Consider the following 20,694-nt stretch of genomic DNA (forward strand, 5'->3'; position numbering starts at 1 on the left):
GATAATTGATAGAAACTTGATCAAATTTAGAAAAATTATAAAAATTGTAGTTTATAATATTTATAGAGACGTAAATTATTTTGCCCATATGTATATTTTCACCTGTTAGCATGAATAATATTACCAAATATTATTTTGGACTAAATATTACACCGGTACTTTTCTTTATATATTTTCCCTTGTCACCAATGATTCGCAAACACCAAAGCAAAAACTGTTTACGTTTAACACGTATTTGCAAAAAAAATTAAAAATACCGGAACGTTTTAGTAATTTCATATCTAAGGAAAACCGATGTTCTTCCGTGAAAATGTATACAAGTTCATATTATCGTGTATTATTTGCATGTGTTGGAAAAATTTGGTACGTGCGCATGAGTGCGCACGCCCCCTTTGCATTACGCAGGGTGGAAATACGTGCGCACGTGTTACATATCGCATTTTCCATTTTCTTTGACGCGTAGATTTTCGGGTAATTTACACATTCGCGATATTATATTCTTTCTCGATATAGAATATTTTATTCGAAAATTAAATGCGATGCAAACACGCTCACTGAGTGTTCAAGATCTTCTTTTTCTTTTGTAGTACAAGTTTCCTAAAATTAGTTCAGTATATCTCACGTAAATTATTGTACTAGGTTAGAGACAATTTTATATCCTTATAATTAATATATTTATTATTTTATATTAGGCAAGTAAAATTGAACAAAGTTTCAGAACTTAATATCAATCAGCTTGTATCAATACAAGATTGTGGAAAATAAGAGATAACGAACATTTTAAGTTTAAGATGTTTTCCGATTCTAATAAAATAATAAAAGTGCAATGGACCATTAACTATTCAAACAATAATACAAACTATTTTATTGCATTCTCTCATTCTGGCTGTCTATTTTTGAAAACTTTGATTATTTTTTATAATTAAACCACTTCTCGTAGGCCTATAACATTTTAAACTGTTTGGTTTGACTATCGACCCTATCACCATGCGAAGTTCTATCAAAATCCGAGAAAAGTTAACCTGAGTTTCTCCTTGTGAGTAAGTAATTACAATTTAGAAGTTTTTTTAATTCCGTGGTTTTATATGAATAGGTGTCTTTTTGTTCATTCAATATAACGATATTTCATTACCAGTAAATACACTCATTCACATACAATCATACACACACATACACACACACACACACACACATATATATATATATATATATATATATATAATATATATATTATATATATTTATCTAGTTTAGGTGCGTGTGTCATAAGTATGTAAGGTATATTTGTGTAGACAATGTTTCCGGGCAGCTTCTTCCACTGCCGTTGGATTTCTTTGGATTAGAAAAGCGAAGGAAAAGCGAAAAGCGCCAAGGGGTGGTTTATAAAGGGGAGAACCAGCTGGAAAATGGCTGACGGCTTGTTGGGGGAAAATTCCTCGCGTGACTGTATCGCGAGGGAAAACGACTGGATTTTCAGAATGGTATTATACACAAGTTGGAGCTTTGGGGGGTTTGAATCCGCACACAGTCTAACAAAAAGCAATGTCGAAGCGAAGAAATACTTTATTGGTTTGTCAGCTAATATTTTTGTTACCGACAGTGTCTGCTTTCTTAAGTGTCTTATGACAAAATATTAAAGTTTATGGATACATTTTATGGGATAAAAGCTATAAAACAGATATAATTCATTATAATTATAAAACATAAAATGGGATGTTAATAAAATGGATTATACAGTATGTAAATATATATATATATATATATATTATATATATATATATATATAAAGAAAATCTATCAGTTGTCTTCAAATGCCATAGCTTGTTTTTTATCCAGGTATTTATTTCAACCATTAAATCTTTTGGATTAATAGTTACGGGTATGTATATAAGAATCCGTATCATGATAATTTAAATCACATTTGATATATATTATCATGCACCATTAATGAAGTAGGCCGGCTTAATCCTTTTGAACAATCTTCTAAATATAAAATCCCTTGACGGCTCAGCATTTCACATTAGGATATGAAAGTACTATATTTAGTATATTTAGTCAATAGTTCCTGTGTTATGGAATGTAAACGAAAAATATATAGAACAACCCGATTGTCAAATTTGGATTGATAGAATATATTGATTTAAGGAGTTTTCTTTTCAATTGTAATATGGTGTAATTTCCAGAAACTTAACAGATACAAATACATATCCAAGTGTACTTGGTCTTTTGGTTTTTTACAAAAGTCAATAATTTCTGCCTAAATGTTTTGAAATTTATCATATTATAATGCATTTTCAAGCATATATTTTTCATTATATAAATTTTTAATCTTCTAATTGCTACTTCAAGTGTCATTATAAATGACGTTTACTTATTAGATACATTGATAGGATTAAATATCCACAATAGCTAATACATAATAAGATTTTAACTAGCAAAAATGTAATTTTTCTATAAGTATATATATTATATATATATTATATATTATATATATATTATATATATGTGTGTGTGTGCGTGTGTGTGTGAGTGTACATATACATGTATATAATTACATATTTGTATATAAAACATACAGAAATTTAATAATTCCAATCGGTTCAGATCGTATGATAAACAATAGCTTATGATAAACAATAGCTTTGGCTTTGCCGTGTTTGACTTTGACTCTTTGTAATGACTTTCAGTCGAAGATTATATTTTTCAAGAAATATAATCCCCGCGATATATACGTATACACATGTTGAATGAACGAAAAGACAAATGCAATGTCTGTCCCACCTGCTAATGATGAAATGATTTCAAGAATCGTTCTCCATCGCGTGGCCGAGCGTTCTTCGAAACCACACAATGTTGTCTTCAGTTGTGTTTCGAAATGATCTATGTCGAAATACCGGTTATTCGGTATCAACTAAGAGGACCAGATAGAAAACCCGGTCCGAACTTACGCTTGATTGTTCGGATGTCGTTGAATGGAAGGGACATGTATACACAAGGGGAGTGGTCCTACAAAACTGTATTATAATAAATGGCATTAGTTGAAATATTAGGGTACGCAAACCCCGCGTCTGCACGCAAGCAGGAGTCCCGGCCCCGACACAGGTTAATGCCCAGCAGACCGCGGCATAGGCGTTGTCTTCTCATCTAGGGTTCGCGCTGAACGTTTTTTCTACCTTTCCTTGCCTATTTCGTGCGACGACTCTAATTTGTTTTGTTTTTACGAGCGACCATTTGGAATATTCTTGTTAAAACTATCCTGCTGGATTACGAGACAGAATGTTTGTGTTTTTCAATGCAATTCTATGATACGCTAGGCTTACCATGGAAATATCAGTACGGACGCTTCGATAATAAAGAAAATATGGTAGATAAATGTATATATTATGTACACATACGTACACACACACGTCTAAATTACGATTTATTTACGTCTAAAATACTTTTTATTTAATTTTATCAATTTCGTTGATAGTATTTTTATGTCATATAGTAGGTAAAATAATTAATTCATTAATATGATGTGATATATTTGCACATAAATCATACAAAACTTAATTACGGTGTAGAAAGTTTAAACACAAAAAATAAAATAATAGTAAAATGATTCTTATTATTGTTTCACTGTTTGAGATTTTAGAAATTTGAAGCCGCACAATTCATGTCCATATAATGCGAACCTTTTTACTATATCTAATAATTAAACTTAATTTTATTTAATTGCATTTAAATTAAAAATATGATAATTAATGATATATATGTGGTTGAATTATAAGTAATTGAAACTAAGTAAATAAATAGAAATTTCTTAAAAATTACATTCCACGAGTTCATCCAGTATGCACTATTTCAGTTGGCATCTTAATGCTCTAAGGTTCCACGAAACTTCCAGGTCACATTCTAAATTTTTCGAGTTTTTACTAAATAATTATGGCTTTTTTCAACAGACGACAAAAAGTCTTAATTCTATAACGTTGTCAATACAAACAGTATCATTTTTAACTTCCCGTAGGATGAGTTATAGTAATCGACAAAAAAATCGAAAATCAAAATTTTTATGTATCTTTACATTTTAAAGGTTTCCGAACATTTTGGCATATCTCAGAAAAAATGGATATATGTGTGTATAGTGTATGTATGTGTGTGTGAGTGTGCGGATACAAATTTTCGTCGACGATTTCGAGAACACCGATCATCCGATTTGAATAATTCAAAAAACATTCGATTCGTACTGATAAGGAGACGTGCTGATTAAAATTTGGCAAAGGCGGGTCTAGCCGTTTTGAAGATACGGAGCAAAAAGTGTCAAAACGGTAACTCAGTTTGCAAGAGAATGGAGCGTCCGATTTTAATAATTTAAAAAACATTATATTTGTATTGACAAGGTGAAGAACTGATTGAATTTTTGGGAAGGCACATTAAATTTTTATTGATACCTACAAATTTTTTTATACATATTTTTTTGTTTTTCATTAGCATATATAGGCTTATAATTACAAATTTTCAGTTCTCGTAATTTGTTTGAATGTAAAACAAAAATTCGGCCCGTAGAGGGTTAAAATTGAATTGCTATCTCTCTAGAATAACCGATATTTTTTTTATCGCTAAGATGCCTTTAACGGTATTTAATGAATCAATTACAACTCGTAAACGTCAATGAGATCATCACGAAAATTAAAGGTTCGTTTCATTCCAACCCTCTTCAAGGTGGGTGTATAAGACGTGCGTGTCAGCTCTGAAACATCATTATCGGATATGCGGTAATAAGTTCGGACGTAAATTAGTCGCAGGTAGCAAAGGTCAATATTTTGACTCCGGACAGACTGACGAGGGACGGACGTTCTAGTTTGCACGGTAATCAAATTATTTATTCAGGCATCGCCGTCTGTGACTAATCCAATGAAATTGTTTTCTGATAGGATAAAACTTTTATTTTATTTGAATGCCACAAGTTGAATTAAATATTAGGGTGGAAGGTCCGCGGGTAAAAAGATTCACCAGCGATATCTCAAAAACAATTAAAGTTGAGAATTTTTTAACAACAATATTTGAAAGTAGAGACAAAAAGGTTTAGCCATCACCTTGTTTTTACGACGTCGATATCAGGAGATAAACGCCAATGTTTGAAAATCCATTTTTTGGTTGTGGGCACTGTTGTTTAGTTTACGAGACCTTAATATAATTTTTAGGTATACGAATTTTAATTGTTTTATAAGATATATTGTTAATTCTAAGTAGGATCCAACGGTTTTTTTATATAACCTCTATAAAAGCTCACACATGGGTGGAGTAAAAAGGATCAACTGAACCTTTACCCCGTCAAAAGTAAAAATAATAAAAAACCAAAAATGAAAAGTAAATTCAGTAAAAAAGTTACGAAAGTATAGTAAAGATACAAAAAGCAATTTTTATAAATAGTTATTCCAACTTTGCTGATGAATATTTCTGCGTAAATACCAAATCAAGGCTACATACAGTGTTGTCTCTGTAAAAATTGTAGCCATGAATTTTATATTTTGGATTGGTTGATTACTGTATCTATTATTTCATAAAATCTCTTTAAAATTAAAAATAAGACGTTGAACATTTTTGCCTTCTGGATGTCCCTTATTACCACGCCTATTAATATCTTTATTGATAATGAAAAAAAAATAATTAAAAACAATTATAAATAACTACAGAGCATTTTATTTTATCGCAGTTCAATAATTCACAACACTGAAGATACATATTTTATCATACGTTATAAATAAATGAAGTAAGTATTATTATTCCGATTCAAGAACTCAATCTGAATCCATTAAGTGAATAGCAAAACTATACTATCACGAAGTATTTCAAAATAAGTACATACCTATAGTTTAAAAGTCATCTTTTCCCGTATATTCGACTCGATAACGCGAAACGATTCAAGGAAACTTTCAATACATTTGTCTGTAAATCTTCAACTTATTTTCATACAAATAGATTCGCAAAACAGAATTCAAACTTTTCCATAACTCTCGGAGGCTTTTTTTAGCTCTTTGCCGTTGTTGATATGTTTTGATGCAGCGCATCCTCTGATTTTTTACGAGACACTTTAATTCTTTCCGAATCTCTTGATATCTGACATGAAATATGTTTTAGAGATCCAAACAAGTAATACGGTGATAATGTATCGGATAAGAGAAGCGATTTTTGTAACTTTTCATGGAATAAAAATTTACTCTTTTAAGAATACGTGTGTTATTCACCGTTTGGTAATAAGAAACTAAATCTTGGAATATTTGTATTTATTTAGAAAAGTATTATAAGATTATTATTTAAATATTGAATAAAAACAATTTGTTCTTACTGTGTTAAATCTATTCAATATAAGTTTTAAATAATATTAATTCATCGAACATTAATTTTGCTGACTCAATAAATGCATTTCGAAATTAAACTCTTATTATATACTAACGAGGTATTTTAATTAAAGTATAAACCTTGTTATATCAATATCAATTAAGAAATGACGTTTTTCGATATGAGAAAAAGTCTTGGCCACCTGTATATATATATAATTCAATGAAAGTATCCGCAGTTTAACAATTTGGGTGGTAACACATCAGACTGACAAGAACTGGAAGTCGATTGACTATCGATATAAGGACTCATATACATGAATATATATATATATATATATATATATATATATATATATATATTTACTATATATATACTTATTGGTTATAAAAAAGTTAGTTGAGGTTGTGTGACTTTTAATAAAATTATTTTTAGCTTGTCAATAGTTCACAGAAATTTTATTTTGGAATCTGATGATTTACTGTTTATTTTTGATTTGATTTTATTCAAATCAAAAATAAACACTTTTGCATATCTTTACGTTTTAAGACTTCCTGAACATTTTGGCATATTTAAAAAAATGCGTTGAATTCATTTTTTATCCGCGATTTTGGAATCACGGGTCAACCGATTTGAATGATTTGTAATTACGGGGAGACGTGGTGATTAAGTTCAGCCATTTCGGAGATAAGAAGCAAAAAGTGCAACTAGTGCCATGTACCACTAGTTTTCTATTTATTTTCAAAATTATTAAATATAGAGTATTAAATAACCGCATATGTAACATTGTTTTAATTTACAGTCTCAAACTAATCATACGTTAGAAATCTCATTTTTTAGTTAATTTTTTATGCCATTTTCTACTATACTGCTATATTTTTAGCAACATAGTTGCAACATTAGGACGGTTGGTTTTTAGTATTGAGCTAGATTTAACCTTATGATAGTTTTATTTATGTAATAAAACAAAACTACCTTGCAGGAGAGAAAACACTCTATTATTATGCACCTACCAGTTTTTGTCATATATATATATAATATATATATATATATATATATATATATATATATATATATATATATATAATATTAATTGCTTGCTAAACTTTTTGTTCCGTAAACAGAAATCCCAAATGAAGCCGTCAGTACCATTCGTAAAGCACTGTCCGGAACAAAATATCTCGCCGACTAATTTGTCAAATTTTTTCGCTACCCTTGCTATTTACAAAGCACTCATATCAGTAACAGGAAAAACATAATGTATAACATTATTAATAGAAATACCCATTTGACTCTTGAAAAGGAACCATTTGTCGAAAACAGTCCTAAATGCACGTTACAAAATACAAACTCCCCAACAAAAGTACTTCACATTCTTGTACAAACACTCGGGTAAATAGTATAAACAAACTGATCTGCGAGAGCAGGTCATATTTTGTGAATATGTAAAAATGTCGAAATGTTTGAGAGGTATATCGATATCAAATCTTCGTTAAAGGCGAGCCCATGCTGTTATTTCAATTACCAACAATAAGTAATTGTCGCATGCTTTGAAATATTTCTCTCGACAGAAATGTACATGTTTTTTTAGCCGGGTTCACAATGTATCCATACTTTAGATTAAGCATTGTGTTCGGCTTAGTACAACCGTCCTAATCTTAAGTGCCCGTTGAGGAATAAAGGCTGCTATTTCATTGTTCGAATAGGGAGCGATATGGCTTAAATCCAGCGGTTACTCTGTATACGGATAACAAAAGATTTCTATCAGATATTTCTCCTCGAACTTGGAAGCGGCATCCGTGCTCGGGACGAGCCGAATAATGAGATACATAAATGAGATTTGGATCGGTGCACTCCACAATTATTTTTTAATCTTGTTTGACAGAAGTGCACCGAATATCTCTGTCTGTTCATTAAACTAAAACTGTGCATTTTGTTCATTGAGAAATCAATAAACTATATTGCCCAGTAAATAAATCCATATTTCATAAAAATTGTTTTTCGAACACTCATCAGATTATACATACATCCTTTTCACACGCGAAATCCAAAATTAACACGTATTTTGTCGCTGGAGCGGCGGCATCCGAGTGGAAAGGGTTAAGATTGACTTTTATCAGCATTTATGAACTAACCTACTGTACTTTAGATCTATAATCAAATATTTTTATATAAACATAATATGAACTATACGTAGACTTATTCTACAAGATTCATCAAACACAATCGGTAAATTAAATTTAAATTCGATATAAAAGATTGCGAAAATCATATTATGTTTATTATAATTATAAATTAGTAGAAGTTTTATCGCTTTTTATTTCAATTGAGATCAATAACTGTGAATTCATTTTATTATTTGATACATTTGATTAAAATATTTAGGAGCTAATTCTTCGGTTGTTATGACAACGCTATGTTACGCTTCTTTCTTAGTACTAAAAACTGCCAAAATGCTATGTATTTGCTGTGCGATCAGGTCGACTTTTCTTCAGATTTTATTACTCTGATAAATGATGTGTTAAATTATTAAGAATATTATTTTTGTTATTATGGTTCTAATTTAAAGTTCTTTAGAAGTGCAATGTTTAATTTTTTAGTTCCTTTTATTGATAATGATTTGAAGATCTCAAAGAGTTTTGTGCAAAAATATATATTTTAACAGAACTCTAGAGCTTAATAATATCATCATATAAAATGTGTTAGGCTAATAAGGCTTTGTTTGGAAAATATGATTATTCTTGTAATTATCAATTTTGAAAAATTATCATATACCTAATATGATACATTTTTTCTAGTTCTTCCGTGCAATTTCTTGCAATATAAAAAATATTCCTAAATTTTTAAGCTCATCCTAAGCACTCACACACTTATTTACTTCATAAAATCAATTATTACCCGTGACCAGAATGAAAGGAATTACATAACCGCTCTTAAATAAAAAGATTAATTTTTTTTGGCTTCTTTTTTATTAAGACGGCAAAACCAATTTTTTATATAAGAAAGGTAGGTGTATAGAAAGAGGATAAATTCAGACATACCACATGAAAATAATCTTTGAAAAGGTTTTATTTGAAGTGAAGAAAGTTAGAAATGTATTAATATTTGCACAATATAAGATATCTAAAAAATATTTTTATATAATAGACTTATCTTGGATATTGCATGTGCTGTGGGAAATATAAATAATATAAAGGAGATATAATTTCTATCCGTAAAGTTGAAACATTTTCAAAAATTAATTTTATTAATAGAGGATATATTAAAAAATTTAAAACTAATATTAAAATTGAAACAAAGTAATTAAAACTACTGTATATTATTAGTGTTGACCTTACAAAAGTATGAAATGCGTTTTTTCTTCAATCTGTAAAAATATAGACTAGAGCGGGCCTTAATGGTCCGCGGGTAAAAAGATTTTCCGCCAATCTCAAAAACAAGTAAAGATAAGAATTTTTTAACATCAATATTTGAAAGTAGAGGGCAAATGATATATAATCAGTCATCACCTTGATTCTTACGACGTTGTTATCGAAAATTAACGTCAATTTTTGAAAATACATAACACAAGAATATTTTTCGTTCTTAGTTTTTTGGTTATGAGCACTGTTGTTTAGTTTACGAGACCTTAATATTTTTATGTCTACTTTTATAAGATTGCTATTTTTAAGTTAGAATCAACAGTTTTTAATATAACCTCTATAAAGCTCACATATGTCAAGTAAAAAAGACCATCAGAGCTTTTACTCTGACAGAAGTGTAAACATTAAAAAATAGTAAATTAAATTATAGAAAGAGATAGTTAAATCAATAGTTATTCCAATTTTGCTGGTGATTATTTCTTTCAACGTAACAGATCAAGGTTATACACAGTTTTATCTGTGTAAAAATTGTACCCATGAAATTTATATTTTGCATTGCTTGAATAATGCAGCTAATATTTCGTGAAATCCATTCAAAATTAAAAATAAGACATAAGTCTGTTTGTCCCCTGGCTGTTTCATTTTACCGTGTCTATGGGGTAAAAAGGACCAAGTGACAAATTTTGGAAAAACAGCAAACAAACACATTTCTACAATGATGAATTAACTGAGAGTTTTACTGAACATAGTCAGATAGTCGTTTATTTGATATGTGTTATTTGTTGTGATATAAGCATAGCTACACTACTTTGTAGTATAAGGTCTATGGATATAATTCGTTTGGTTTTCACAAAAATGCAGCTTAATTCAAATTGGACCTAAATGCAGCTTAATTCAAATTGGACCTTTGTGCCCCGCTCTATCCTAATAATAATTATAAGATTATAATTATAATTATAAGAACGGTATAAATACTTTGTGTGTATTTTCTAAAAGACAAGAGTTTTTCGTTTGAATTCGAGTCAGTTTCGTCGTCGTCATAATCCCGCATGTGTAATTAAGTGTCCCGCGACGTCTGTACGATATCTATGCTATAAGTAAGTAATTGTGAGTGCGTATTCATTATCGAAGCCATTACTTTGTATTTGCGAGTGGTTGTGATTTGAGAGATCAATGGGAGTTGTTTGGTTGAAAGTGAACTCTTGAAATCAAAAGCATTTGGCCCATCGGATGCGCATGCCGCCGTCGAGCTTCAAAGCTTTTCCTCTCTCAATACCCACACCGCGGAAAAGTGAAACGGAACAAAGTTTTCAACGAGCGTTCCCGCTATTTATCTTATTGCTGTTGCGATCCATACACAGGGACGCACTTTTAAAATTTACACTCTAAAAAATTACATGACAATTAACACTAATCCTATGTTGAACGATTTATTATGTAGGCAGGGAGACTGGGTACGGTTGTGCCAAGGTACAGTAGTGACTGTCTCTATAACAGCTGAACTATATATCTGATTTTGAGATAAGGCCCAAAGGGAGATAGATGAAGTATGTTTGTTCGAAGAAGTTTCCAATATGGCATTAACAGAGTTTCTTGTTAGTTTTTTTTTTAATATTAACTATTACTTGTATACAGATATATTACTTTGTTTGTTATTTCTTTGTAAGTTCAACATTTGTAGTTGATTACCAACAATAATTTTTGCCTAGATACTTAAGCTCAGTCATAACGATGATTTGTTTTAAAATTTGTGTTGTCGTACTTGTCCTTTTTGGCTGAAGATTAAATAGATAAAGAAATATCTAACTTAACTAACAACAAAAAACAAAAGAGAAAGATAAAAGGAAATTCAGTACAAAAAATATTGCTTTTGCGGAAGAAATTTTCATAGCAGTGGATTTATATATTCTCGGAGAGCGTAGAGAGAAGTTTAACTAGTAAAATTGTAAGATAAAAAGGTCAACTACGCCCACTACCATAATATTTATATCATTTAGAATTTTTATTGCATTATATGTGAATTAAATAAAATATATATTGTATATTGTAAATTCACTTGTAGTAATTCACAAATTTCAGAAGAGTTTCAGGAACGCAATCATTTCAGATTAAAATAAACATCATATTTTCTTTAATTGATGCTGTTAATTATAATTTCTTTATCAAACGTTGAATTCGACCCATCGTCCCTCATTAATGGCTTGTACATTTCCGATGTCCTTCAGACTCCCACAGACATGATTTCCCTATATATATATATATATATATATATATATATATATATATATATATATAAGTCTGTGTCCTATCCAATATACTTTTGACCGTGTATACGAAGTAATTTACTAAATGTTACCAAAAGCACTCCTTGCATTTGATCCTTATTGCGATATGTCTTTTCCAGTGGATCATCATATTCAAACCGTCTGTCGATCCGATTTAAATGTTGATTGAAATTTTCCACAAGTCATTTGAAGTTGGTACATTATAATTGGAGTTAAAATAATTAGCCGTAGTCTGTGTTTTGTAAAAAATCTATATATCCTTATTACTTATTGCAATAATAATTCAAATGTGAGTAAAGAATTAGTTTTGATTATTAAAGCTAACAGAAATGTTTATGTGTTCAATTAAGTATAAACTTAATATATTTTTATACTACTATTAATTTGATTTAATATAATATGATATATTTTTTAACTCTTACTTCTTTTAAGACTAATCGCGTTTAATTTTTTTAACGCTCAATTAAAATTAATAAAATGTTAATTTATGCTCTTATAATATATACATTTTTTAAGTTATTTTTTATTAAACAAGTAAATAAATCATTTAGTAAGTAGTTTAATTCAGTTATAAAGCTAGCAACTTAGTTAAGTATAAAGTTGAACATTAATATATTTTTAAAATTACTTGTTCTAATACTATTAGAGTATAATTTCTTGAAAGCTTAATCAAAAATTATAAAATATTAATTTATATTGTATTAATTTTGGGCATTTTATCACATTTATTCAAAGTTATTATTTATTCATGGATTAAGCAAATACAGAAAATGAATAAACTAAATAATACTAAAATAAGCTTGAACATTAATTAAATATATTTTTCAAAATTGCTTGTTTTAAAACTTACTTATAACTTTATTAAAATTCAATTAAAATTTATAAAACGTTGTATTAATTTTATTAGTTTTATATACATTAATTTGAAATATAAACAATTATATAAAACAAATAAATTAAATAAAAATGTTTAGTTCTGCCATAGAGCTGGCAATTCATTAATTTTATTATAAGCTTGAATTAATATATTTTTGAAATTTACTTATTTTAATATTATACTCATATAATCTCTTTAACATTTAAATAAAATTTGTAAAATGTTATATTTATTTATTTATTAATACTCGTATAAACGCCAATCGGCTATGTACAGTTTCGTTTGTAATACAATTTTGATAATTTTATAAACATATATTGTATTATCTTCATCAGTTTTAGATTTCGCTGAAGTTATTATTTATAAAAAAATAATATATATATATATATATATATATATTAAATAAAAAAATAGGTAAATATATCAACAATGTTTAGTGTTGCTATAGATCTGGAAACTTTATCTGACTCAGATTTACTCTTCTGGGATTTTGATAAAACTTTGCATGGTGAATTAAATAGTCTAGTGACCAAAATATATTATTATAGTAATATTTTTCAATATGTTTTAAACACATTTTTATGAAACATTATATCAAACAGAACTTGATAGTGAAAAGTTATATTGTTTTTAATTTCTTAGAGTAATTTAATGAGCCCGCCTCTAAATTAAAATAAATACTGCTATAATCTATAATTAATTTAAATGTTTTCATATTTCTGTAATGCAAAATATTAGAAGTTTATTTTTCAATGTTTCTACTTCTTATATACAAGAAAAAAATATAATCTATTCATGCTTCCCGATAATTATTCCAATTAACTTACGATTAGTAAAGTGATTAATTACTATTTTTCTTCACCTGTACTCTTCCGTGTAAGATATATAATTACATGTGGATATCATTTTATCTATCTGTTCATATAAAGATACAAACCGTGTATCTTGTTTAGCACGCGTATCAATAATCGTAATTTATTCGATAAGATTATATGTAAATAATTATTTTTTAATTGGATATCTAACAAGTAACATCGTGTCGGTCGGTTCGTCTAATCGAGCGTGTTCCTCTCGCACGGCGAACGACGATTTGTTCCTACGACATTTATAATTAGATTCGGACGCAATTCGAATGTTTATCGGACACTTTTTATTTATTTTGTATTTTGTCTTTTTGTCGTTTTGTTACCTGGTTCGTTTATTTTCTTATTTCATTTTGCTTTCCGAACGCTAGTCTTGTATCAATCGTAAAACACGGCCAGTTCGCATCGTGGTGACTGTCAATATCGTTGTCACAGAGGTAAATGATAATAGAAGGGCTGACTGGTGATTTATAGATAATTTTTATTTTATAATAAGATTTACGAGTATCCTTAAGAATATTTAGTAAATATAAAACATTTTATGGAAACTTCTAATCTACTCAAATAAGTTAACTATTTCTGGTAGCAGACTGCTCTATACATATATTTCTAAGGGCTACATCCATACATCGTATTTTTACTATGTTTACTTGTATCACCTTCTTTGCAGATAGTAATAATTAATTTTGAAGTTTTGAAAATGTAAGAACTTGATTTTTATTAATATAATTAAAATGAGACACTTTTAACGGCTAAATTCACGCAAAATGATTAAAATCATAAGCTTTCTTTAAAATCATAAGCTAAGATTTCTTTCTACTCTCCTATAATATGATATCTCGATAACTTTGGATATGATTTAAATACTAGTAGCAAAATATTTTAAAACTTTAACTTAACTTTTAATATAACTTTTTGCATTTAATATATATTTCTCGACACCAAGACCAGATTATTAACTAATTTTATCAAATAAACTGACACCTGTGACGCTTTATGTTACATAAATAAAAGACTCCTTAAGTTTGAATTGTATACAAATCTCTTGAATTATTTTCTTAACGTTTAAACTTTGAATGTAATTTATATAAATTTGTATAAAGCTTTCTATTAATCTTGTTTCAATTTCACCTTATGCTATATAAAAATTGATTGGTTTAGCAATATTTGTGAATAATAATTTTAAAACAATGTAAAAATAAATTGCTGATGTATGTTGTAGCAGAATACTTGAATCAATTGTAGGCATTAAAAATTGTATTTTTATTTCAAAATTCAGTTTCTTCGGGTGTTAACAAAGTTTTGTCATTTATGTTTGCATAAAATTCGTGGTATCTATTCGCAACTCAAATAATGATCTTTTATATTTCTCACGATGTTATCAAGTCCTATAAAATGAGTTTTATTTTATTTTATTTTTTTTAACCTGGTTCAGGGATGTAATATGAAATCGTCTCTAGATCTCGGGTTATACTCGTGCAAGGCATGGACGTGCGTACGGGTGTAGGTGAAAATTTATATGATAAATGTTATAATTTTTTTAAATACTTTTTTAGAGATTTTGATTTAAACAGATTATGATTTTTACACTTTGTTTATAATTGTTTAATATCAATACTTGAGATCGTGTGACTTGGTAATATAAAATAATCGCTCGATTGATACAACGTTACAGGTGGTTACAGGTATAAACTGTTATTGCAATAAAATTGATAAGGATATATTTATACAGCTATCTGACTATATTCAGTTTTTCTGTTTTTCAAAAATGAGTCACTCCATTGGCTGGGTAAAATGGGACAGCCAGGGGGCAAACAGGACCAATGTTTTATTTTTAATTTTAAAAAGATTTTACAAAATAAAAGCTACATTATTCAACCATTGCAGAATATAAATTTTATGGGTACATTTTGTACGGATATAACAATATGTTAAGAAACACTTAACATCAGAATGTGTTAGAAAATTGCATTCCCGTCGATGTCTCCTGGAGTGATTGCTGTCCATTTTTTGCAGCCGAAATAGCTCAGTTGGGAGAGCGTTAGACTGAAGATCTAGAGGTCCCTGGTTCGATCCCTGGTTTCGGCAAAATCTTTGGTCATTTCTTAGCGATATGTTCTAAAACCATTTAGCATCAGCATTTGTTAGAAATTTGCCTTTCTTCCGATGTCTCCTTGGGTCTGTACAATGTCTGTTATGCAGCCGAAATAGCTCAGTTGGGAGAGCGTTAGACTGAAGATCTAAAGGTCCCTGGTTCGATCCCTGGTTTCGGCAAAATCTTTTGTCATTTTTTAGCAATATGTTATAAAAACATTTAGCATCAGCATTTGTTAGAAAATTGCATTCCCTTCGATGTCTCCTGGGGTCATTGCTGTGTGTTTTGTGCAGCCGAAATAGCTCAGTTGGGAGAGCGTTAGACTGAAGATCTAAAAGTCCCTGGTTCGATCCCTGGTTTCGGCAAATTCTTTTGTCATTTCTTAGCAATATGTTATAAAAACTTTCGATGTCTCCTTGGGTCTGTACATTACATAGCCTTGCTATAACATTGGTGTATTTTACGAAAGAATCGTCCCATATAATAAGGTCTCGTAAACTAAACAACAGTGCTCACAACCAAAAACAACTAACAACGAAAGAAAATACTTTTGTTATGGATTTTCAAGCATTACCGTTCATCTTCCTATAGTAACGTCGTAAAAATTAAGGTAGTGGCTGGTTATGCATCTCTTTCTCTCTACTTTCAAATATTGTTGTTAAAAAATTCTTAACTTTATTGATTTTTGATATTCCTTTTTAATTCATACGTGCTTCTAAAAGCAGAAATTAGGATACTGCAACTAATAACTTTTTTTTCTATGTATGAGACTTTCAGTTATGTCACTCTTAACACCAAGTAAGATGTCGTGAAATCAGTGTTATACACTTTACCATTTGTTTTTAAAAATAATCATATTTATTATTTATTTTATTAAATGCACCCCATACAGTTCTGCTATCCACCACTGTCTCTGACAATCCTTTAAGCTGGGGCCACCTATGGCGCCGCGTCGGCTCGCATCAAATTAACGAAGATGATCGATGCCTTCGATTTCGACTCCGTTAATATCTCTTTCTAACTCCCTTGGCTTCAGTTAGAAAACTTCAACGTCCAATTAAAAGAAAATAAAAATATATGACGCATTTATAATTAGTAACACACGCGATGCCCTTAAACCACCTGGTAGATGGTAGATGTCCTCGATGATTTAAATATAATTAAAAGATAAGGGTAAGGGTCTATGAATTGGTAGAATTTATTGTCTTGGTGTAATCGTCATTGTCGTGTAATTATTGAAAAATTGTTTTTATGAAAACTATACATTTACGTTATTGGCAAACATTCATTATTTTTGCAAACTATATAAGTAGCATCCTAACGATTACATAATATGCATAAATGGATGTTTTTATTTTTATTCATTTTTTTGTTATACTTTCAGTTACAATCAGTCATACTAGCACATTCGGTAATATATATTATATATATATATATATATATATATATATATATGTCTTTTTGAATGGATGGCAACCTAGTATTTGTCCAATCCTGGGTGTACCTACTCGAAGTATTTGTTAGCAGTTTTCATGATTATATGAAGCTATACCTATGAGAGGCGATTTTCACTTGAGATTATATTTGGGATCTTTAACCTCAAGTAGAAATTTGACATCAAAGCTGCCTGATGTCGAACTTGGTCGTTATCGGTTAGATGGTTTGATCCCTGTCTCGGCCAAGCTCGATATCAGGCAGCATGATGTCAAATTTCCACTTGAGGTTATGGATCTTGAATATAGTCTCAAGTGAAAATCGCCTTTTGACGCGTAGCTGCATATAAAAATATGCTCGTCACTATTAGATTCATCTAATATAATACCTACATAAAATAGAATGGTTAACCGCTGGGTTGCCAAACAGAAGAAGTTTATAGAACACTTTGTTTTGATTGTTCTTAATGTGTTAAAATACATACGTTTTGGCTATAGTCCTATATTTTATTCAGTAAAACTAAACATTGAAAACTAAAATAAGTTACAAAAGAACTTAAGAAATTACAAGTAAGGAAGTAAAATGTACTTACAATTTACTTATCTTAATATTGAAAACAGAAAAAGCAAAAATTCATGGTATGAGGACATGGTCATGAATAATGTAATTATAACAACTTTACGAACATGACATTGTTGTAAATATTACAGTTTTAATGTTTATGAATCAAACTCTGTTGCTATATATTTAAGTTTTTATTTAATTTATTTAATTTTAGCTCCACTGAACGAAGGCTAGGTCTATATCCGAAACGTATGGATTTTAGAATTAATTTTTAGAGAAACTACGTTTTATATATATATATATATATATATATATATATATATGTGTGTGTGTGTATAAAGAATAAATGAAGATGTCCAAATAATAGCATGCTTAAATACCTTTGAATGTAAAGTACGGATAAAACGGCTATAAATACAATTTTCGTTTTCCAATCCGTGTCCAAAATGAATAAGTAATTCAATAAACCAATTTTATTCCATCTATCGAAATCCCAATTTTGCATAATTCCATACTTTGTATATTAATCCCGCACATTGCTTCAGTTATCGTTTTATAAGTTTTTGTCCCACACGTTCTGTGTAGTCTTTAGACGTACAATGATGGATGTGATTGCAATGGAACATTGACAGCACCGTTTTTACAGAGCATAAACATAAATAAAAAAAATATATTTTTTCGGAAGTGATCAGAGCTCTTCGTCTCAATTAAAGTTCAGAAAAAACGTTGGTATAAATACAAATACAGTTTTCATCTGCTTGTTCTTTTTTTAAGTCGTTCGGGGAAAGATGTGTATCGATTGATAAACAAAGAAATTGCACATTTATATGCGAACAATGACAAATGTCTAAACGGATGGGTCGCCATCGCCGATGGCAACCCCAGGCTATGTATAAACGAATATGCAATTGTATAAAGAATTGGATTGTGTATAATACAAATAGTAAATAGCACGTGCTCATATCAACGTTCATTATTGTTATGTGTGTCAACTGTGAAATATAAAAACAGGAACGAATTTTAAAAAAAACATAAACAAAAAAAAATCCTTCTATTTTTGGTTTTTATAACATATTTTTAATTTTTTTTACTCTATCTATAAGTACGTGGGATAGGTATTGGTATAATTTAAACCACTATATAACGACTGTCGTTATATGTTAATAATATAGCCGTAATGGGTACTGCGAAATAGTAGGCAATATATTATGAGAATTTACCAAGATAGCTTATAAATCAAAATAGAACAAACAAACTCTATTAATTTTGTTTATTTAGCAATGCAATTTTGAACTATTTGATATTTTTTAAATTGATCAACTATTTAATTGCAATTTAGTTTCTTTATAATATATTTTATATTAAATTACTAAAACTAAAACTTAAGTAGGTCGTGGTGTAATTAATACTACCATCTAATGGCTATCGTTATATTTTTATATGGTCTAATTGGGTATCTAGTGGGTATGGCGAAATCGCAAGCAACTTAGAGTTAGAATTAGTTTCAAAATTTGTCAAAATATTAAGTGTAGCATATTATCAAAAATAGAGCTTACAATATCTAATTTTTATATGTAACTATAAAATCATATAAAAATTTATTATCTATTTGGTTACAATTGCTCCATAGTATATTTTATAATAAATTACTAAAACTAAAATTATACGGCAACCGAGCTTTTACAGACTTTTCAGTACATATTATGTCAAAGTTAATTCTATTGTAGTTTAGATTTCAATCTACGAAGTATAGTTAGACGGTATGAAGAAATGATTAGCTTTTATTTATTATGTTCTTGTTCTTGTCGATACACATAGATAAAGGTCGTCGCCTAAATATAGGCACTCATATTATATTAGTTCGAGAAATTGCAACAACTTGCCAAGGCACAATGCCATGCAACACTGCGCGACACAATTTTTATGCCTGAGATGCTATGATAGTTTTTAAGTAATTCGATGACGCTGATTTCAAAAACAGTAACAGAAATTTGCTTACAGCTCTAGTTTTTGAAATATGCCAATATGCTGAGTTTACCTCAAATTACAACAAAAAATACAACATATTTGCAATTCTAAGTAGATGTGAAAAAGCGCGCAATTCCAAGTAGATTTAAGAAAAAAGTTCGAGGAAAAAAATAAAAGTGCCATTTTTGTCGCGCAGTGTAAATAGTAATAAAAGGTATTACAAATGTGAATTAGTTTGTTCGAAATTTCTACTAATTTAGTATTCAGATTTTGTTAATATTAAAATAATCATCAAAACGATTTAGAAAATTTTAGATTTGTGTTTGCTTTCCCACATCGCAGTACTCAAACGGCTACTGCTACATTTGGATTATATGAAAAGTTAATAAGAACAGAGTTGACCTTATAGTAAAATAATAAAAAGGCGAACTTTATTATTCCACAAAAGTTCGTCACTGTGTGAATCAATACGTTGGCATCTCGGTAGCAATGTCAAAGCTGTTACAACATTGACTATTATTTACGGCCTCAGGCTAATTACGGGCAACACACCTAACGTAAGTGACATCGGATATTTCTACATGTGTATAAAAGTGTATCAGCCGTCCGGACAAATATTGACGCACACGCGCCGACGAATTGCCGATATTTGAATTCGTGGTTTCTTTTCATTCTTGCGTCGATGTGAAATGAAATTCGAAAAAAATTATTTATGGATTTCTTTATTTGTTTGTCATTTGTAGAGCTATTGTGATAACCTTGAACTCTATTTTTGTCACATTCAGTAACTGTTGAAAAAGACATTTTTAACTTCCCATAGGGTAAGTTATAGTAATCGTGAAAAAATTAAAATTTGGCATACCTTAGAAAAAATGGATATATGTGTGTGTGTGTGCGGATACAATTTTTTGTTTATACGGATT

At 29.4% G+C, this 20,694-nt stretch overlaps 3 non-coding genes across 3 annotated transcripts; all 3 read left to right on the plus strand.

Moving 5' to 3' along the window:
• Positions 1-15,725: 15,725 nt before the first annotated feature.
• Trnaf-gaa lies at positions 15,726-15,798 on the plus strand. Its single transcript has one exon. It is a non-coding gene; the product is annotated as a tRNA-Phe (tRNA).
• Positions 15,799-15,911: 113 nt separating this feature from the next.
• Positions 15,912-15,984, plus strand: Trnaf-gaa. Its single transcript has one exon. It is a non-coding gene; the product is annotated as a tRNA-Phe (tRNA).
• A 113-nt stretch (positions 15,985-16,097) lies between these two features.
• Trnaf-gaa lies at positions 16,098-16,170 on the plus strand. The gene has a single exon. It is a non-coding gene; the product is annotated as a tRNA-Phe (tRNA).
• The last annotated feature ends 4,524 nt before the right edge of the window (positions 16,171-20,694 follow it).

Source organism: Ctenocephalides felis, unplaced genomic scaffold (genome assembly GCF_003426905.1).
Source record: "Ctenocephalides felis isolate EL2017-DRISC unplaced genomic scaffold, ASM342690v1 CF-g0.4_SCAFFOLD_01886, whole genome shotgun sequence".
NCBI classification, from domain to species: domain Eukaryota; kingdom Metazoa; phylum Arthropoda; class Insecta; order Siphonaptera; family Pulicidae; genus Ctenocephalides; species Ctenocephalides felis.